General features: G+C 38.2%; 1 protein-coding gene across 1 annotated transcript in view; it reads left to right on the plus strand.

Moving 5' to 3' along the window:
• The first annotated feature begins 592 nt into the window (after positions 1–592).
• sema3d (sema domain, immunoglobulin domain (Ig), short basic domain, secreted, (semaphorin) 3D) overlaps positions 593–23,447 on the plus strand; it is a 112,420-nt gene continuing 89,565 nt past the window's right edge. Inside the window, exon 1 of the mRNA XM_034176631.1 lies at positions 593–805. The gene's annotated coding sequence lies outside the window, so the exon portion shown is untranslated. The remainder of the gene's footprint in view (positions 806–23,447) is intronic.

Raw genomic sequence — 23,447 nt, forward strand, 5'->3', positions numbered from 1 at the left:
AGGGAGATAAAAATTGGTACACGTGTGACTTTCATAGACGTACAAAAAAGTCTCTTGCACCATGGGTCTACTCCAAACAGGAAATCAGCCATTTTGAATTTTCTTCTCATTTTGGCGTGATTTCCACATGTTGTATTTGAACAAACTCCTGCTAGGGATTTTGTCCAATGCACTTCAAATTTCTTTGACAGCATCCAAAGATGATACTGATTTGTTTAAAATTTTAACTGTGTGATGAGTGGTTACCCCTGCATGCACATGCCCACATGTGGTCACAAGGGCACCCACTGGCCTGGGTAGGCGGTCGCGCGGAACGAGGGCCCGTATATGACTGCTTGCAGTCCTAGTTTATTATTGTATCTGGTCTCTCTCTCTCTCTTAAAAAGAATTCACTGTCTCATCTTTAAAATATATATATATATATATATATATATATATATATATATATCTATCTCTCCATCCCAGACAGTGAAAGGCTTGGTTAAAATCTGACCACAGATCAGTTCCCTCCTGCATACGCTGAGGTCTCCTCCCCGGGAGCAGCTGTATAATTTGGATTTCTCCTGCTGGATTTCCCTGGAGCGAGCTGGCGCTCATCACAGAGTGCAGAGAGAGTTCAAGAGCGCCAGCGTGCGTTTAACTACAATTAAGGGGAGTGGAAACATGTTGGGGGAAGTATCCAGTTCGTCACTTTTCTTCTAGACTGCCCAAGTGTTAGACTTGCTTTTTTTTTGGGTGACTTTTCTTTGTGTGTCTGGCAATTAAAGAGAACTTGCTTACAGCAAGAGAAGAGAGCAGTGCACAGGTAAGGTGATATACTCAGATTGTCATCTTTGTTAAGCTTAATTAAAGAATTAGTGCCAGTCAGCCTACTTTTCAAATGGAAACGCTTTTTTCTTTTCAATTTAGCATACATATACACAACTATTGATGTTATGTACAGCAGAATCTATCTATCTATCTATCTATCTATCTATCTATCTATCTATCTATCTATCTATCTATCTATCTATCTATCTATCTATCTATCTATCTATCTATCTATCTATCTATCTATCTATCTATCTATCTATCTATCTATCTATCTATCTATCTATCTATCTATCTATCTATCTATCTATCTATCTATCTATCTATCTATCTATCTATCTATCTATCTATCTATCTATCTATCATCATTTTGTTCACCATAAATACTAATAGTCATTGCACTTTTTTAATTTAAAAAGATGGGACACAAATCTGTTAGTTTCCCAAGCAAAGTTAGTAGTAAATCCTACGTTCAGTTAAAAATAATAAAAAAAAAAGTTTGGTAAATTAACTTGGATTTTAATTCTACATGCACTTGGTGATTGAAAGACTTTATTGGTTTATCTGGTTATTTAAACCCAGCATATTAAAATTCCAGTGTTGTTATGTAATCTGCACTATATACTGTAAATATTATATCAATTATTATTATTATTATTATTATTATTATTATTATTATTATTATATGGGTTTTGTAACTTTATCAATGTTTTTTCATAAAATAGATAAAACTGAATTTTCAGTATGAGAATCCAAACATTTCCATCTTGATTTCATCTTTACACCCTGATGAAGCAAGAAACCTATCAAGCACTGTTTTCCCTGTCTGGCACCTGGTGCAAAAGCATATGCAGCTCAGTGTCTTTGCAAGTTTATACAGTAGATGAAATGTCCAGTGTCCACACTTTTAAATAGCATACTTTTATTTATCAGTGTGTCTGCGGCTGTATTGGTGTTAAAACAAGGTGTGGTTTGGCACAATGTTGGTGCTCTGGTATTGTGATGTTACATCAAGTAACCAACAAAATCAAAGAACTGGTCTAAAGACAAAGAACTGGTCTAAAGACAGTACAGTACAGAGTTTTGTTTTTTTTATGCTACTTATACACTGCAATATTCAGATACACCTTACATAGGCAGATTCATGACCCATATAGACTCTGTGTACAAATTAAAATGCACCAAAATGCATTATCTGCAACAAAAATGAACTGTAAACAAAATGTAAAATGAATAAATGTTATGATCAGTGTGACTGAACCCAATAATACAGACAGTTATCACACAAGGATGAAGTGAAAAGTCATTTATTTGCCAAATAAAGTGAGTCAGAGTCCAAAACAGGGGATCATAAGAGTCCAAAGTGTAGCAGGTGTGGGTGGAGAGTCAGTGGGAGGTGACGGGATGGATGAATAGAGGAAAACCTGAATGAGGAAGACAACAGGAGAAGCCACAAAAGCAGGAGGAATGAGAATAATCCAGCACCCAAGTGTAAATAGTGCAGAACTTAATTAGTAACACAGTTAATGAAGAGAAGAGCAACAGGTGCATCGATTAGAATGTAAAACAGCTGTGACAGAGAATGGGTGACATGCACACGCCTACAAACACACATCAGACAAGACAACAGACAAGATGAAGACTGTAAACTACAAGAAACCTGAGTGAGGATGATTTAAAACAAACATTACTTAACTGCAACACATGCATAAACTAAAGGAGAACTGAAAGAATGGTTAAAGTATAAAACAATGGAAAAATTATCAAAACCCACCAAAAAAGCCACCACAGTCAACACAGGACAGGGAAAAGAGGTGGAACACAACAGTACCCCTCCGTAATAGGGAGCAAAAGATGACCAGTAAAATAAACCACACAACACAGAGGGGAGACACCAGGGCAAAGAGGATGAGCAGGGGCAGGACAGGGGAGTAGAATGGGGACAAAATGAAAAACAACACAGAAACAACAAAACAGCCAGGGCAGGTGGAGGGGGCTGGAAGAAGGGATGAATCACAACAAAACAAGAGACTGAAGGCAGATACAGGAATGATACAGGGGAAGCTAGGAAGGTGGTACAGCGGCCGGAACAATCATCAGGAAAAAGTTGTGAGCAGACCGGATGTTGGTTGGAATGTAAAACAGATGAGAGAGAAAACAGGTGACATAGACACACCCACAAACACAAATTAGACAAGACAAGAGCTAGCTTTTCCAAATTGAACTATTGCTGTGTGAATAAAATAATGCACCTTGCCAACGTCAACTTTTAATGAAAACCAGAAACACTTTTGTTAAAGGGGTGACAGTCCTTAATCATTTATCTCTTTGATGTTTGTTTGTTTCTTTATTTTAAGACAAGCAGAGGTAGACATCTTGGCCCAGCTGAAGAGTAGTTACCAAGTTTTAAGTGTTTTTTTTTTTTAAGTCAAATTAAGCACACATTTGGAATCAACATAGTGGTTTTAGGCTACAAATAAACTACAGTGCTCAACCACTACTCTTGTTCGGTCTTTTAAAAAAGTGTTGTATGATTGTGCTAAAACTATCAAACATATTCTGTTTCCTAACAGTGATAAGTTAGTTAACCATTGGTAAGTTGGTAAGTTAACCATTATTTAATGCTTCAATCTTAAATATGATCAATCTATCTTTGTTAGTTGGCTATGTACCACAGGCTTTTAAGGTGGCAGTAATTAAACCATTACTTAAAAAGCCATCACTTGACCCAGCTATCTTAGCTAATTATAGGCCAATCTCCAACCTTCCTTTTCTATCAAAAATTCTTGAAAGGGTAGTTGTAAAACAGCTAACTGATCATCTGCAGAGGAATGGTCTATTTGAAGAGTTTCAGTCAGGTTTTAGAATTCATCATAGTACAGAAACAGCATTAGTGAAGGTTACAAATGATCTTCTTATGGCCTCAGACAGTGGACTCATCTCTGTGCTTGTTCTGTTGGACCTCAGTGCTGCTTTTGATACTGTTGACCATAAAATTTTATTACAGAGATTAGAGCATGCCATAGGTATTAAAGGCACTGCACTGCGGTGGTTTGAATCTTATTTATCTAATAGATTACAATTTGTTCATGTAAATGGGGAATCTTCTTCACAGACTAAGGTTAATTATGGAGTTCCACAAGGTTCTGTGCTAGGACCAATTTTATTCACTTTATACATGCTTCCCTTAGGCAGTATTATTAGACGGCATTGCTTAAATTTTCATTGTTACGCAGATGATACCCAGCTTTATCTATCCATGAAGCCAGAGGACACACACCAATTAGCTAAACTGCAGGATTGTCTTACAGACATAAAGACATGGATGACCTCTAATTTCCTGCTTTTAAACTCAGATAAAACTGAAGTTATTGTACTTGGCCCCACAAATCTTAGAAACATGGTGTCTAACCAGATCCTTACTCTGGATGGCATTACCCTGACCTCTAGTAATATTGTGAGAAATCTTGGAGTCATTTTTGATCAGGATATGTCATTCAAAGCACATATTAAACAAATATGTAGGACTGCTTTTTTGCATTTACGCAATATCTCTAAAATTAGAAAGGTCTTGTCTCAGAGTGATGCTGAAAAACTAATTCATGCATTTATTTCCTCTAGGCTGGACTATTGTAATTCATTATTATCAGGTTGTCCTAAAAGTTCCCTGAAAAGCCTTCAGTTAATTCAAAATCATTAGTGATTGATTTCTGCTCCCCTCCACAGCATGTCTTTTTCCTGGTTCTCTCCCTCAGCCCCAACCAGTCCCAGCAGAGGACTGCCCCTCCCTGAACCTGGTTCTGCTGCAGGTTTCTTCCTGTTAAAAGGGAGTTTTTCCTTCCCACTGTCGCCAAGTGCTTGCTCACAGGGGGCCGTTTTGACAGTTGGGGTTTTTACGTAATTATTGTATGGCCTTGCCTTACAATATAAAGCGCCTTGGGGCAACTGTTTGTTGTGATTTGGCGCTATATAAATAAAATTGATTGATTGATTGATTGATAACATATTTATTGTACATTTTGATTATTTTATTTTTCATGTTATTGTTTCATGTTCTGTATTATATTGACTTAGAATAATTAATTCCATCATTCCACACAGTGATACAGTAGGCACCTCTAAAACTGTGCCTGTAATGTGTAAGTTAACACAAATAAGTTTTTTAAGATATAATTTTTATGATTGTGCTAAAACTACTATACATCTGCTGTTTCTTAACAGTGATAACATATTTATTGTACATTTTATTTTATTTTTCATGTTATTATTCCATGTTCTGTATTATATTGACTTAGAATAATTAATTCCATCATTACACACACTCATACAGTAGGTGTATGAGGCCAGTATTGTAGCAAAAGTATTTTCAAATGCGTATTTCGATCTGTGTGTGTATAACCACATCTACAAATGCATATAACAATCTGTGTGTGTAACCACATCCACAAATGTATAAGAAAAATCAGTGCGTGTGTATCCATGTGTCTGTGAAAATTGGGCCACTCAATTGGCTGTGTTTGTGCACATGACTTTTGCTACACTCCTGCCGCATTAGATCTGTAAATGTATGCAGCAATTTGTACCTGTGTGGAGACTTGTTTGTGTGCCTCCGTGGTTATACAGCTTTATACCACCAGAGGGCGGAAGCACCCATGACATTGCTCACTGCTGTCGTTTTAAGCCTGGCTGGGCTTTTGAACAGATCAAAATACACATTTGCAAATACTTTTGCGACAATAATGGCTCCATAAATGTCCAAAAGACAAACATCGGGGCTGGAAAAGACGAGACAATTTTCCAAGTCAACAACGCAACGGTGTGTCGTTTATGCAGAAAAGGTCCAATGAAAACACAGAGCTTTGATTCCATCCCTGAGACCATCCACCAATTACAGACGGAGGCTCACACAGTTTAATGTGCATGCAGTGTCTATAAATGAGTAGTTATCGGAACCAAAACCTCATTTGTTTTGTTAAATGCAGCTTGCATTACATTTGAAAATATTTTTGCTGCAATAATGGCCCCATAGCCGGGCGTCAGTTAAATATCATTGTTTGCTTGAGTTTATTTTGTAAAAGCAAAATAAACCGACAGATTAACACTAACTCTGTGCTCCGTACATATATACAATCATATATGCAAAAGTATTTGCAAATGTGTATTTTGATCTCTTCGGGGCCCAGCCAGGCTTAAAACGACAGCGGTGAGCGATGCCATTGGTGCTTGCGCCCTCTGGTGGTATGAAGCTGTATAACCATGGAGGCACACAGACAAGTCTCCACACAGGTACAAATTGCTACATGAATTTACAGATCTAATGAGGCAGGAGTGTAGTAAAAGTCGTGTAGGTTTAACTACACTGTAGGTCTAACTACGCTATTGTACTTTTACACTAATTGCCGTTTTTTGTTTATCGTGTTAGCTTGCTGGGTACGGTTGACTTATTAACGGCTAATTTAGCTCTTCTACTATAACTAGATTATTTTTGCTATTTACAGTTTTATTTTACATGCTGTAGATTTTTAATGATTCATCAGTTTATGTGTTCCTTTAAAGATATCAGCATATAAGTACCTAAGTTCTTAGGCTTCCATTTGATAGCATAATGATTATACTTTTTATTTTTCTATAGTATGCTAACAGAGTTACTTTAGATAGATACCAATACACTCACACACTCACAGCTTCTGTTTCTATAATAAAATACCAGATTTATAGCTTAGCCTACTAACTATATTTCATTTTACTACTAGTCTACATACTAAATTACCTATACTACAATCTTCTCCTGTGATGTCTTATCCTTCTTATGTCTTATTATTTATTATATTATATATACCTTTATCATGAGCTGCTTGGGTGGGTAGGGAGAGTTCCCATGGGATAAAAAAGCTTTTCAACCTACCATCCCTGGTTCACAAGACCAGGCACCTAAGTGGCTCTACTCTCCTATTTTACTCTTCCCTTTTAGATATTTAGATATACCTTTGTATACTGGCATAGTTCCACCTTAGAATTGTAATATAATATATAAGATATACCTTACTGAAATTTCATGTGTACGAACACAGCCAATCGAGTGGCCCGATTTTCACAGACACACGAATACACACACATAGATTTTTTTTTACACATTTGTGAATCGGTTTACACACACACACACACACACACACACACACACACACACACACACACACACACACACACACACACACACACACACACACACAGATTGTTTTATGCATTTGTGGATGATATGCATTTGTGGATGAGGTTACACACACACAGATCAAAATACGCAATTGCAAATACTTTTGCTACACATTTGCGGATCTGTTTACACACACACACACACACACACACACACACACACACACACACACACACACACACACACACACACACACACACACACACACACACACACACACACACACACAAACAGATTGTTTTAGGCATTTGTGGATGTGGTTACACAAACACAGACCAAATTACAGATTTGCAAATACTTTTGCTACAATAATGGCCCCATATAGGTGGTACGCACCTCTACAGCTGTGCCTGTCATATGTCAACAAAAGAAGAGGTTTTTTTAAGTTATATGTTTTAAATTGATTTTAAAATGGTTCCTGATGACCTGACCAAGGATTTAAGGCGAATGCCTTAAAGCAGTGATTCACGATGATTTAATTATTCATGTGTCATGAAAATGACATAATCTTTTAGAAGTCACTAAGATCATGTAGCGCGATGGGAACCGCTAACATTAGCATGACCGAGTGGCTCCTTTGTGACCATTTTATTACAATTATCTGTAATAACATGGTTTGTTAAGCGGTTAATTGACCTAACAAATCTTCTAAGAGGTGTGTGCATCATGTTTTCCATCAAGTGAAATGGCGGCTTACGCACACAGAAAGCCATTACGCCTTCGCTGCGGACACACATACTGACGCAAACAGCAACACATGTAAGGTCCGTCGTCGTAATCGAGGGGATTTTCTAAATTTTGTGTGTGACATTGAATTAGGAAATGTTAATTAACCTGAAAAGAGTCAGGCAACCATCAAACATCACTGGGATTGTAGAAATTTAACTAAATTAGAAATAGTTTTTACAGGATAGCACCTGTTGTTCATTCTGGATTTTTTTTTTTTTTAATGAAAGGAACACTCAGGATATGATACAACAGTCCGCACATTATCATATCAGGTCATGAGTGCACACTGATGGGTGGGGATTCAAAAATTCCTCACATTAAAAAGTGTTAAGAGGACACTTTAACAGGTTATGTGACTTTCATTGAGGGTCACTGTGCAGCTGTAGTGCCTCAGTTACAAGGAAAACACTTGATGCTGTGCTTCCAACGCCTCGTGCAACTGCTTGCAATGATCTTTGTGTTGCTGCGGGTGTGAGGACATTGATTTCTCTGGCAGTGTTTCAGTGCTTTTTGATCAGTAGGAACATGGAAAGAAAATGATTTCTGCTTCTGACCGCAGCAAGACAACTCGGAAAATCCTCTGTGATTTTCTTCTTTAAACACCATCCAGTCATTACGTCACTGAGGTGGTGCAAGCCAAGAATCCTTAATATGGATCACTGCATGCGCAGGCTGTCTCAGACATTCACAGCTCATCACGAGGGCTCTACAAGGATTGCTGCTGGAAGCACAGACTGGAGATGTGCGCTTTTCAGCTTTCAGGGACTTGTGACAACATGGTTTTTGGGGATGAAACAGCCTTCTGTAATCTCATTTGCTGCGAGCACTTGTGCATTATGTGGAATTAGTTGTGGGAGTTTTGGAAAGCTTATGGGGCTTTTTCCTTGGCTTTATTAATCAAGGCAAAGTCATGCTTTGCTGTTGAGAGCCTTTCAATCACTTGATGTCTGCAGGGCGTGGCTGATTACACTGCACCCTGAGAATCACAGTATTCAGCTTTGTTTTGAGTGGCTGACAGCACCATTCTTCCGCTCTGTATCACCATCATTCTGAAACCATTTTTGGAAAGTCATGAAAACTAAATTTGGAAAGGGTGCTTTATCCAGATGCTACAGGTTTTGGGTGTAAAGTGTCATTAAAACAGCCTGTTCCTGCCCTTATAAGGTGCTGGGTCCACAATCTTTTCCTTGTAGACAGACAACACTCTGGGGGTGCATTGCTGGCATGTCAATGTGAGGATGTTAGACAGACAACTGGGCAGGATTTGACTGCATCGCAGGTCCTTTCCTCCTCTGTTTCCTCTGGTTTGATTGCACTGCAGCTGAAATGGGAGCCTAAAGCCTAAAACACACTGCAGGAATCATACTTTTTTATAAGGTACCAAAATAGATCCTTGTTATTTGATTTATGGATTGTTTGTCACGTGGTATTGATTATTTGTCCCATTGCAAAGAAAAAGAGTCCAGTTTATGACTTACCTCTTTATTGTGCAATTTGATCCTAATCATTGTTCATTTTATTTCTATATGTTTATGTTGTGCGAACAAAGCTGGCTTCTTCTGATTCTTCTGGCCTTTTTCTATGCCGTGCCAAAAGGTGAGCACAGGTGCTGCAGCACACTAGTAAAAACCTGAAGAAGAGCTGGCCGTTTTTCATGAAATATGCATTTTTATTTAACAGCTGAGTGGATATTTGTGTGTCACATGACATGGATTAATTCATCCCATTTGTGCTGCATTGCATTTAGAGTGCAGTTTGGTTCCATTTATAGTGCAAATTTTGTTCCATACATTTGGTACCATTGCACTCTGCACAGGTGCACACACACACACACACACACACACACACACACACACACACACACACACACACACACACATGCACATGCACCTGCACATACATGCACACACACACACATGCGCGCATGCATGCACACACATACACAACGTGTGCATACACACACAAAACAGATCCACTGCACTGCCTGGAGGCTGTTAGCAGGAAGAAAGAATGAAAAGCTGGACTAATTTCTGACTTGATTTTTTTTTTTCGCTGCACTAAGGATGTACACAGTCTTTTTTTTTGGTAGTACACATGCGAACAAGCTCCAATCTGGTTGCGTGTGTGTGTGCGCGCACGGGGGACAATGACCAATGACTCTACCGAGACATGATTTGATTGAGCTAACTGATGCTGTTAATTCTTGTAACACACACACACACACACAAAATCCATTCTGCTGTAAGCTGTCTGGATGCATTAAGTGCTGTTCAGATGAAAAGCTGATGTGATTTTTGGCTGGACTGAGGAACTACACAAAGTCTTTTTTTTTTTCTTTTTTTTATGGAAGTCTGAAGTCAGTGCACAGCATCACTGGACTACACGTCACAATTTGGCTTTAGCAGCAGTGGAACACCAAAATGTAAGTCCCTTTTCTGTTGTTTATGAATGAATAAAATATCAAATGACAAGGATCTATTTTAGCAGTTATATAAAACAAATAATGAATGTTTTTCCATTCTTTCAATAGAACACATATTTAATTTGGTGAAAGCTGGAACATACCATTCAACTCGGCTTCCCGTTGTTGAATGGTATGTTCCAGCTTTGTAAGTCCCTTTTCTGTTGTTTATGAATGAATAAAATATCAAATGACAAGGATCTATTTTAGCTGTTATATAAAACAAATAATGAATGATTTTCCATTCTTTCAATAGAACACATATTTAATTTGGTGAAAGCTGGAACATACCATTCAACTCAGCTTCCCCTTGTTGAATGGTATGTTCCAGCTTTGTAAGTCCCTTTTCTGTTGTTTATGAATGAATAAAATATCAAATGACAAGGCTCTATTTTAGCTCTTATATAAAACAAATAATGAATGATTTTCCATTCTTTCAATAGAACACATATTTAATTTGGTGAAAGCTGGAACATACCATTCAACTCGGCTTCCCCTTGTTGAATGGTATGTTCCAGCTTTCACCTCATGAAATATTTGTACCATTGAACTCATAAACATTCATTATTTGTATAATAGGTAATCATTGCAACTTTTGGTTTATTCTAATGTATCAAGGAAATTAACATAAAACAAACATTTTCAGTGTACTGCATTGCATCACATCCGTTCATAAAGAAGAGATGCACACCTATAGTAACACCACAATACTAACATTTCAACAGCTACACTAATTTACTTTCCTGTTTTTGGTTGTTTTGTGGATAGAGGTGAGCTATTAGCAAACTGAAAAATGTATCACAACAAGGAGGACACCTGTGAACTGTTCCACCACTTCCACATAATGCAATCCTGTCTTTGAAGGTGCCTTTTTCTCATCCCTCCCCTCGGCACAATCTGTTTGAAAGACTATACACAAAGAAGGCTTTTACCATTGGTGTGACAGACAGATATAAACTTACTGCAGGACAATGCAACAGCTTGAACTCTGCTTACCTATTAGCAGATGTGTCCCCAGGACTCAGAAAGGACAATAGTGTTGCTGCTGGATTTGTAGGAGACAGCAATGGTCTTGAGGAGAGTTCCTGCATAGCAAACATGGGTGTATCCGTATGTCCTAAGGCCTTCAGGAGGGCACTTACAGCTGTCAATGTTCAGCTTTTGTTCTTGCATTTTGCTGACTTCTGGGCATGTTTATCTAAATGGCCTTGTCTCAGTTCCATGGTAGTTCAGTATGCTGAATAACCATTTGACTTTGTTTCCACTGTTTCCCCCCATTTCCATCCTCTAATTAAAAGTCAAACCACAGATCCGATGTCTCTTAACACTGGTGTGGCAACAAACCCGAATTGGCTTTGAGTAACGAGGCTCCATCTTCCACTGACAGTGACTGGAGGATTAAATAACAAAATTAACCATAGACTGAGTCTTTGCCATGGACAGCACAAGGCAATTATCTGGCTTTGGTGTATACTGTTACCATACCAACAGCTGGCCCGAGGATTTGCTTATCGCTGTTTTCAGATAATGGCTTAGGGAAGTCCAAAAAGTAGTCAGACAGGACCTCGGGGTTGGAATGTAATCCATCTCCGTTCATTTTCCCCAGACACATTCTGTGCAAAACGAAAGGAATTGCAGTGGAACGTTCTGTTGTGTGGGTATTAATGTTCACTGATTGCACAACAGTTGCATGCATCACAGAATGTTTGTGTATTTTATAGTATGCTATGGTGTATTTGAGGACATACCTTTGAGGGATACCTCCAAAACCCTGTTTGCCGTTTCTTTGTGCTACAGTGTAGTTCTGTAATCTGAAAGCAGATACAGTTTATGATGTATAGGATTTATTAGAAGGTAAATGGTTACAGAAAGAATGCAAATCAGAATGATCACTCTTGTAGCCTACAGAGAGGTACTAGGTATCATGGCATAACGTGTTCTCAACTATCTATGTATTAATAAGCTCACATGCATTAGAACATTTGCAGTTTGAAATCCCAGATTTGACTCAGATGCTATATTTTAACACTTACAATTTGCAGGGAATATATTTACATAATTTTCCAAGAGATGATATAATGTCTGTTTCAGATCATTTTGGATGATATTTAATGACAATTAATGAAGCATCCTAATAAGATTTTTTGTGCGTAAACAGGAATCTAAAATATTCAGAAATAACAAAAGCAGACACCTTACACTCGCATTATGGTCAAGCCTTACAGCAATGTTTATTATGCAGTTGCGTGATAGTAAATTTCAAGCTTAGCAGCTTTTATTGTGCAATAGCTTTATAGTAATATATTAAATTACATTTTGGCAACTTTATACTTATAGTACTTATATAGTATACTTATATACTTATATAGTGCCTCAACATGACAGTGAATTGGTTTTGCGGTATCCTTTCTTGTTCAACAAAATTGTAGTAAAACGCCATAATGAAGCTTTCTGTCTAGAGCATTGTATTAAAACATTGTATCAACAGTTATTGTGCAATATTAAAGCACACAAACTATTACATCTGCAGCAGCTGCTATTTTGCAACAAAATTAGTGATGTGCTCATTTTTGGCATTTTAAAATGTGGACTTACATTACAGGAAAGCTAGTATTTTGCAGATTTTGTTTCTCCATGTAGAACTGGAGCTGCATCAGGAAGGACATCTGGTGTAAAACCTGTGACAGTGTCCCATTGTGGGTCTCAGTTTGATTTGCTGTGGTGAAACAGGACACCCTGGGTCAGGCTATAGAAGTATTCTAAACACAAAGCATGACACTGCTTACAAAATAGTATTTACATAGTTGTGGATTATGGAAAGTGAAGCAAATTCATTTTTGCATTTGGCTTGTGCTCCACTTTGCTATATGAACAGCATGTAATTGGCACACAGAATAGGGTCCAGTGTGCAAAGGGTTGTGTTCAGTCACTTAATTATCCATGGGAATATTTTGCGCATTATATGACATGAACTCATCAGAGGGTCATCCATCATTCCGTTGGAGATGCAAGTGTGCCAGCACATAGAGCATTATTATCCAAATTATATGTGATAAAATTTTCTGTTTATCCACAGCAGACCTTTTAAATTGGTCCTGATGTATATTTGTGCAATGCCACGGCCCCCTGGGCACTGCTACAGTTTCGTATGTCTCCATTACCTTCTTTCCAGAGAAGCTCTTCTATGGATGGCAGGCTACAGCTGCATCATGGGATAGTGCAGTGTAGTCCATTTGCACATTGTGGAGATACTGATTTGTCCAGGAACAGTTTGAGTAGTACTAATGGATACTCACTATTCAGATACCGATACCCTATGGATTGTGATGTACAGTTTTTTTCTCCTACTATATAGTATTCTAATATGAGTATTTGGACACACTATGGATTGTGAAGTTTTTTTTTTGTTTTTTTTGCATACTATTCAGCATGCTAAAATGAGTATTCAGACATCCTACAGTTTCTGACATAATACTATGTAGTTTGCTGGTGTGAGTAATCAGATACTGTATGAATTGTCACTTACTGCTTTTGTCTAATATATAGTACTAAAGCTCTTGGAAAAATTATCTAGTACCTGCATGGTGGAGATATTGCATTATTTCAAGAACCTTGGGACACTACGACGACCAACCCCATACTTACAGTAATAAATTCTAGTACACAGTAAAATCATTAGTGTAAAACTAACACTGACAGCGTTAAATTAACACTGCCAGTGAATGTATGGTCCTACTATGGCCAGAGTGGGACCATGCATTCACTGTCAGTGTTAATGTACCTCTGGTGATTTTACTGTGTATGAGTATTCAGACAGCCTATGGATTGCGATGTATTGCTTTTTGCCTACTGTACAGTACAGTAATATAGGTATTTGGATGTAGCCCATATTATTGTTGGTGTCTGGGGCAATTCCATTCTAGCAACTCACCTGCACTGTGCCTATCCACACCTCAGTTTGAGACAAACATGCTCATGGGTGGCCAAAAGATAAAACAAACTTAAAACCTTGCTAATTTTAAAATATAATGTAGGCACTGTATATGAAAATGACAACTACATCAGTTGTGATGTCAAAATGCTGCTGCCAGACTTTTGACACGAAGCAGAAAGTTTGACCACGTTACACCCATTTTGGCATCTCTTCACTGGCTTCCTGTGCCTGTGAGATCAGATTTTAAGGTTCTGCTACTAGCCTATAAAATTGTTCATGGACTGGCACCTCCCTACCTAGCTGACCTAATTAAACCCTACATACCGGCCCGGGCTCTGCGTTCTCACGGTGCAGGACTGCTTTGTGTCCCTAGGGTGAATAAGAAGTCTGCAGGTCTGCTGTTCTGTGGAATGACCTCCCTGCATCAATAAAACAGTCAGATTCTGTAGAGACTTTGAAGTCCAGACTTAAGACGCACTTATTTTCCCTTTTGTATGGCTAGCATACTTGCATAGTATGTTTCTATGTTTTTTACTGTTTTAAATTCATTTTATTAGTAAACGGAGCAGGCCGCAGCAACAACTTTATCTAAATTAAATAAAAATTTAATAAAAGGGGAGGTGATGGTCTAGTGGTTAAGGTGTTGGGCTTGAGTCCAGAAGATCATGGGTTCAAATCCCCACCTTACTGGAAAATCACTAGGGGCCCTTGGGGAAGGCCTTTAATCCCCTATTGCTCCTGGTGTGTAGTGAGCGCCTTGTATGGCAGCACCCTGACATCGGGGTGAATGTGAGGCATTATTGTAAAGCGCTTTGGGCGTCTGATACAGATGGAAATGCGCTATATAAATGCAGTCCATTTACCATTTAAATTCTGGGTCTTTTAGTGAAGCTTAAGGCTAGTGGCCAGTGATCACCTTAGTATTTCTTCTGTTTTTCTTGTTGCTTGACAAATTGATGCCTGATTCTGTTTTGTTTCACTCTCTGAGGTGCAGCTCCATCCAGAGATGGGTGTGGTGTCTTCTTCTGCAACCTTCCTGTGCACCTGCAAAATATCCTGTATATTTGTTTTGTGAATTCTTTTGTAAATTGTGTCGGTAGCATGGCCCAAGCAGAGGGTCACCCCTTTGAGTCTGGTCTGCTTGAGGTTTCTTCCACAAATCATCAGAGGGAGTTTTTCCTTACCACTGTCGCCTGTGTGCTTGCTCTAGGGGGTTGGTAAGGTTAGACCATAGTTGAGTGAAGCACCTTGAGGCAACTTTGTTGTGAATTGGTGCTATATAAATGAAATAAATTGAATTAAGTTCAATTGTGATGCCCTATGCACTGCTTTGTACGAGGTGGAAGTGAAGGCCTATAAGCAAGGTAGACACACAAAATTTGTCACAACCAACAATTGCTTCCAAGCATCCCACTTGGTCCAAATGACCTTACTATTTAAATGAGGAGGTCATCCAGTGTAGAATTTTAGGGCAGGGAATTTACTCATTCAAGGCTTCTTATTTCTCCTGTCATCTGCATTCTTGTTGCAAATATGAAAAAGTTACATTTTTTTCTTGGCTGTACTTATGCAGTATTGTTTATTAAATACTCAAAAGTCATATTGTGGTCGTCTTAAACTCACACAGACTCATGGGGGAGTTAGTGTGCTTGCTTAAACCCAAGGTTAGGAGAAATGATTGACTGTTTCCAAGGAAAACAACTAATGTCTTGAGAACTAGAAACAATTACCTATGTTGTCATGCCAGGTCAATGCCTGTGGTGAGGGAATAAAGACAAATAGTCAAGCTAATGCAGTCTGTCCCATGGAAATGGAGGGATCTGATAATAGCATTCTCTACAGGGCACCTCGCTGCTGTAAATGTCTCATACAGGGTGGTCTCTCTGTGAGAACGCCCATGACCAGAATACTTCAACATCTGCTCCTTTTTACCGCCTTGTCAAAGCTTCTATAGTTGCTTTGAATAGTACTTTAAATCCTGCTATCCCTTACAAAATTTACTATTAGTACAACTCTTTTAAACTAAAAATAAGTGAGTAGGTTTTCAGTTTACTTGTTATATACTTATCAAATATATATTTAACAGATTATATTAAAAGTACACTTAGTTTATACTGACAAGCATGCAACAAATAAATAAACGTATCCTTGCAGTATACAAGTCTAAAGAAAAATCTAAGTCTACTTGGTGTAAATTGAGAAATATGAGAAATATACTAAAAAAATCTAAGTGTATTTGGTGTATTTTGACAATTAAACTTACAGCTATACTTAGTGGTTTTTACTTATAGCTATAAGTAGCATGTGGCGACATTTAAATCACCAACTGACTTCGTTATGTGGGCTTTTGCCCAGAGGATCCTTGGTTCAATCCCCATCAGACTGCAAAATCACTGAATTCCATTGGGTACTTTCACAAACTGAAAACTCTGCAACAAGTATGTAGATAATAGATTTTCTTTAACTAAACATCAAATCTAGGCTTGCATCTCAGCTGTAGCTTCAGCCAAATTGGAGCTTAATTTTCAAGTCTTCTTTTTAAGAAAATCCTCCTCTGTCCCACTTCATCATGAAGCTGTATAACTGAGGATACAAAATGCAACACTTGCGCGATGCACAATCTTTCCAATCACAGCCACAGAAGCCTGTAACTTTTTCTGGGTTGTCTGGGTGTCTTGGTGGCTTTCCTCACTCTTTCCTTCTTGCACATTAACTCAGTTTTTGAGAACTGTCTACTCTACACAGATTTACCATAGAGTGTCATACTGTTTGTATTTCTTCATAATTGATGTAAAGGCCGAGACATATTCAGTAACTTGGAAATGTTCATGTATCCATCCCCTGACTTGTCTGAAGAAAACTGTCAATTAAACTGATTATTACAGGTATTATATCAAAGCGTTCCATTACTTGTGCAACAAATCATCTTGGCTTTTATATTTTTTAATTAATTTATATATTTACAATTGTAGAAATTTGCTTTCAGTTTGAGTTTCATGAAGGTAATTTTATCATTTATTTTTTTTATTTATTTTTATTTATTATTTATTTTTATTTTTATTTTTTTTGTATTTGAAATGGCATAAACAAATTAAAATGTGTGAAATACCAAGTGTTCCAGTACTTTTGGAGGACACTGTATTTCCATTCTTGTCTTGAATTGTACTTAGAAAGTATTTTGATCATTTGTGATATCTTTGATCTTTTGGAACACTTTCTTGGTGTTATTCCTCTGCATGTTGTTGTCAATATTGTCACATTGCTCCTTGATCCATGTCTGTTTAGCTGCCTTCATGTCTTTCCTGATGTCTCTGTTCATCTGTATGTGTGCTTATCTTTCTTTGGGTGTCTTCTTTCTTTTCTTCAGCTCCTTTTGTTTGTCGCACATGTCCAAAATCTTGTCTGTTACCCATGGTTTTTCTTTTATGATGTTTTCCTCGGACTCTGCTCTTTCCTTCATAGATAGAAGGATAATTCCTGCTAAATATTATTACGTCTCTTACTCCATCCAAACGGATCTTGTCATGTATTTTAGAATGTCATGTGTACATTTTATGACCTGTAATAGCAAAAAAGTGTTTCCATAGACAAGTTTTTTTTTTTTTTTGAAAAACCACCTCATGCAAGAGTAATAACCTTTTGATGATATTTGAGACCTTTTGTTTTTTTTTATAAAGTACACATTTCCATTAAGTCTACAATAAAGTCGCAACTTCATGTTTGGTAATTTTGAGGGTAATGTAAATCTGCCCACACAGTAAATTTTGCAGAGTAAAATTTACTCTGCTGGGATAACATTTGGTCCCAGTCCAAATATAGAGTTAAATATACTCTATCACAGTGCAAAATCAACTCTTATTGGAGTAGAAACACTTGATTTGACAAGACTGTAGAGCTGATTTCACTCTGCAATATAGTGTATTTTACTCTATTGAGACTGAGACCAAATGTTATCCTGGCAGAGTACATTTTACTCTGCAAAATTTACTGTGTACTTTTTCTCAGACATACTTTCTCAGAACAACACTCTAACAACACTGAATAAACTAAGGCATACACTCACTGGTCACTTTATTATGTATACCATGCTAGTACTGGGTTGGACCCCCTTTTGCCTTCAGAACTGCCTTAATTCTTTGTGGTGTAGATTCAACAAGTTGTTGGAAACATCCCTCAGAGATGTTGGTCCATATTGACATGATGGCATCACACAGTTGCTCATTCAACCAGTCTGCCAATTCTCCTCTGACCTCTGACATCAACAAGGCATTTTCATTCACACAACTGCCACTCATTGGATATCTTCTTTTTCTGACCTTTCTCTGTAAACTCTAGAGATGGTTGTGTGTAAAGACCAAAACTTTTCAAACTAACAACCATGCCACATTCAAAGTCACTTAAATCCCTTTTCTGCCCCATTGTGATGTTCGGTTTGAACTTCAGCAAATGGTTGCTGCCATGTGACTGGTTGATTAGGTATTTGTGTTAACAAGCAATTCAACAGGTGTACCAAATAAAGTGGCTGGTGAGTGTTAAGTTCACTAAACTTGGGCTTTTTATTCAAAGTGTTGAGTTTGTTTGACTTAGTATATAATTTGAAGGTAGCCCTTGACATCATATCTATAAGTTGAACCAACAAGTTATATTGTACAGCGTATGCCACCATGCTGCCGGGCTGTTAGCTTTAGACATTTCAGCATCACCGTCATAACTGTTTCCCCTCACCTCCTGCACCGTGCACTGAACATCTTGCCAAAGACAACAGGGACTGTAGCCTCCAGGAAACAGGGGTGTTAGCTTAACCCGCATGGCACAAGCTGCTTCTTTCCCTCTATCGTTCTCTCTTCCTCTACCTCTTCCGTCTCCATTATTATTCAGTCTTTAGAAATGGTTGAATTGCAGTGTACATGTCTTTCCCTCATATATTTTGTGTCAATCTCCTGCTGTTGTCCGTTTCACAACAAATGGAGTGTTTTTAAGGCCCCCTCCTTCCAACCCTTGAGCTTCCTTTGTTTTGGTGGCTGTTCTTCTAAAGGGGGTCCAGCACTGTTCTGTATTGTTGATTAATGGTGACTCTCGTCAGTGGTGAAGAGATTTATATTTTACTAGGGTGAAATGGTGTCACTGTTCCCCTAAACCCATCATCATGCCCGCCACAGAGATCACAACAGTCAAGAAGAAAAAAGACGAGTGGGCGTCTGTGATCATGACATGACAATAACCCAAAACACAGCCAGGGCAACTAAGGAGTGGCTCTGTAAGAAACATTTCAAGGTCCTGGAGTGACCTAGCCAGTCTCCAGACCTGAACTCAATAGAAAATAGAAGAATAGAAGAGGGAGCTGAAACTTGAAACCTGAAAGATCTGGAGAAGATCTGTATGGAGGAGTGGACCAAAATCCCTCCTGCAGTGTGCAAATTTGGTCAAGAACTGCAGGAAATGTCTGACCTCTGTAATTCCAAACAAAGGTTTCTGTACCAAATATTGTTTTTTCGATTGTATCAAATACTTATTTCATGCAATAAAATGAAAATTTATTTATTAAAAAAATCATACAGTGTGATTTTCTGATTTTTTTTATTATCTTTTTTTAGATTCTGTCTCTCACAGTTGAAGTGGACCTACGATAAAAACTACAGACCTCTCCATTCTTTGTAGGTGGTAAAACTTGCAAAATCGACAGTGGATCAAATACCTTATTTGACTCACTGTTAGTCCAATGTACATATAAATCCTGGTAAAATCCATTCAAGACCACAATGCAAATGATGTTTTTCAATGAAAAAAACAGGCATGTTGATTTTCATTCAGTCCAATGTAAAATCCAAGTTGACACTGTCTACAGTACTGAAAGGAATAATATAAAAACTTTACATTACTGTAAAGCGCTTTGAGCGTCTGATGCAGATGGAAAAGTGCTATATAAATGTGGTCCATTTATACCATTTTGCCATATCTCAGAAACGTGATGTGACTAACTCCAGATTCAGATTCAGTGCCCCCAAATGACCCCAAATCCATTGAAAAACTCTATGCAAGAAAACTCGTGTTGACCAGTATAATTATTAAAGCGGTCATATTGTAGAGAACCACCTTCCACATTCTTGCACACGTTTTCCACAAACTTCGCCCTGATTCCTGATCCCCTTCACCAATCTATAATAATACAGGTCGGCTGTCTGTCTGACAACTGTGGCACCTGACGATGCGATAATAATTTACCATGACAGCATTTGAACACTAAAAATACAACCCCAATTCCAATGAAGTTGGGATGTTGTGTGAAATGTAAATAAAAACAGAATACAATGATTTGCAAATCCTCTTCAACCTATATTCAGTTTAATACACCACAAAGACAAGATATTTAATGTTCAAACTGATAAACGTTATTGTTTTTGTGCAAATATTTGCTCATTTTGAAATGGATGCCTGCAACAGGTTTCAAAAAAGTTGGGACAAAAGACTTGGAAAATTGATGAATGCTCAAAGAACACCTGTTTTGAACATTCCAGGTGAACAGGTTAATTGGAAACAGGTGAGTGTCATGATTGGGTATAAAAAGAGCATCCGCAAAAGGCTCAGCCGTTCAGAACAAAGATGGGGCGAGGATCACCACTTTGTGAACAACTGTGCGAAAAAATAGTCCAACAGTTTAAGAACAATGTTTCTCAACCTTCAATTGCAAGGAATTTAGGGATTCCATCATCTACAGTACATATAATCAGAAGATTCAGAGAATCTGGAGAACTTTCTACATATAAGCGGCAATGTCTAAAGCCAACATTGAATGCCCCTGACCTTTGATCCCTCAGGCGGTACTGCATTAAAAACCAACATCATTGTATTAAGGATCTTACTGTGTGGGCTCAGGAACACTTCAGAAAACCATTGTCAGTTAACACAGTTCGTCACTACATCTCCAAGTGCAAGTTAAGACTCTACCATGCAAAGCGAAACCCATACATCAACAACATCCAGAAATGTTGCCGCCTTCTCTGGGCCCGAGCTCATTTGAAATGGACAGACGCAAAGTGGAAAAGTGTGCTGTGGTCTCACGAGTCCACATTTCAAATTGTTTTTGGAAATCATGGACGTCGTGTCCTCTGGACAAAAGAGGAAAAAGACCATCCAGATTGTTACCAGTGCAAAGTTCAAAAGCCAGCATCTTTGATGGTATGGGGGGGTGTTCGTGCCCATGGCATGGGCAACTTACTGCGTAGTAAAAGAGTACGGGTACTAGACTAGCCTGCCTGCAGTCCAGACCTGTCGCCCATTGAAAATGTGTGGCACATTACGAAGGGCAAAATACGACAACGGAGACCCTGGACTGTTGAACAACTGAAGTTGTGCATCAAGCAAGAATGGGAAAGAATTCCACCTACAAAGCTTCAACAGTTAGTGTCCTCAGTTCCCAAATGCTTATTGAGTGTTTTAGAAGGAAAGGTGATGTAACACAGCGGTAAACATACCACTGTCCCAGCTTTTTTGAAATGTGTTGCAGGCATCAGTTTTAAAATTAGCAAATATTTGCGCAAAAAGAATAAAGTTTATCAGTTTCAACATTAAATATCTTGTTGTTGTGGTGTATTCAGTTGAATATAGGTTGAAGAGGATTTGCAAATCATTGTATTCTGTTTTTATTTACATTTTACACAACGTCCCAACTTCATTGAAATTGGGGTTGTAGATGCAGGTACAAATACAATATATAGTGGCGTACATGGAGATGGTGATTTCCGGGTTTGTGACATCATGTGAAAACACTCTATTGGTCCCTGTGCAATTCAAGAAGGTAAGCCATTTTTACCCCACTCCCATCTTGAAAAATTGAGTACCACATATTTCAAGTGTAATGTTGGAGGAGTTTCTCTTTTTTCTTTACCAAATTTTATTCTTTTACCATATTTCAAAGATCATTTCAGTTACCTGCTGAACTCCAAAGTTTTCAAAGAAAGCTCAAACCTTCTGAAAGTTGGAAAGATCCTGCAAATGCTTAGACTCTCTCTTTCTGCCAATTGCTTATCCATCACAGGCACATCTCTATCTGTGTTTCTAACCCTGAAGGTGTGAAGGTGCCTTAATTTGTCACCTTAAATATAAACAGCAGTCTATTTATCAAGGTTCTAATCCTCTCCTGTTGAAAGCTACAGGGCACTTGTGGTAGTGCCACTGCCCTAATTCTCTGTAATGAACTTGAGTTTCAAACATCAGTTGACAAAAAACCCAAAAGTGAAAATAAATGAGGTGATAATAAGTTGAATCCTAAGTGCTTTATTCTACCTTATGAAATACTGCTGTAGATTTCATCTGTTTTCCAGATACATGAGTAAGCATGATTTGCAGAGGATAGTGAGGTTAAATGCAATTTCTTCACCTTTGCACAATAAGATTTAATATTGCTTAATATTTGGCAGCATGGTGGCTTTGTGGTTAGCATTATTGCCTCACAGCAAGAAGGTCATGGGATGTGGGTCGGGTGCCAGAATCGATTCCCACCTGTGCCCTTTCTGTGTGGACTTTGCATGTTCTCCCTGTGTTTGCGTGGGCTTATTCCGGTTTCCTCCCACATTTAAAGACATGCAGGTTAGGGGGATTTGAAACTTGATAATTTCCCATAGCCCAGTTTTAGAAAGCAATCTAATCTTTCAGTCTACTAAATTTTCTTAGTCGACTACAGTTAGTCACCCAACATTATTCATCTAATCACGTTTCACATTGGCGGTTAACCTTGTAGATTAGCTGTTTTACCTTAGCCATCAGTTTTCAGTTTGCATAACAGCCTCGTGTGTGCCGTTGTCAAGAGATGGTTTCATGCACGACAGTTTTGTTTACTTCTGGGTTGGTTGTTGTCATCAGCTATCCAGCCTTTATTTCGTTAACTGGCTTTATTAACATTTACGGACCCATACGAACTGCAGAATGACCTGCTTAGCTCTTAGTCTAGCAGTTTCACTCTTCGGTTTCTTCTTCTACACTTTTGCTAATCCTTTTTGTGCATTCAGTGCTGCTCAGCATAACAGCAACACCCGGTGGCTAATGTGAGAACTGTCACAAACACATCATGACAGTCGTCTGCTGCCAAAAATGGATGCAGCTCTCCTGATGAAGGAATACGAGCGACATCAGGGTGTTCTTGAGTGTTCCATCAAGCGGTGGTACCTGATACGTGCCGTTTTTTTTAAAGTAAGACAATGAAGTTTTTTGACTAAAATAAGATTAGCCTCCTGTGTACCAGGCTAAAAACTCAAAAATCAGTGGTGGGCACAGCTAACCAAAAAGTTGCTTCAATAACAGCTAAT

The sequence above is a fragment of the Thalassophryne amazonica genome, chromosome 8 (assembly GCF_902500255.1).
Source record: "Thalassophryne amazonica chromosome 8, fThaAma1.1, whole genome shotgun sequence".
NCBI classification, from domain to species: Eukaryota; Metazoa; Chordata; class Actinopteri; order Batrachoidiformes; family Batrachoididae; genus Thalassophryne; species Thalassophryne amazonica.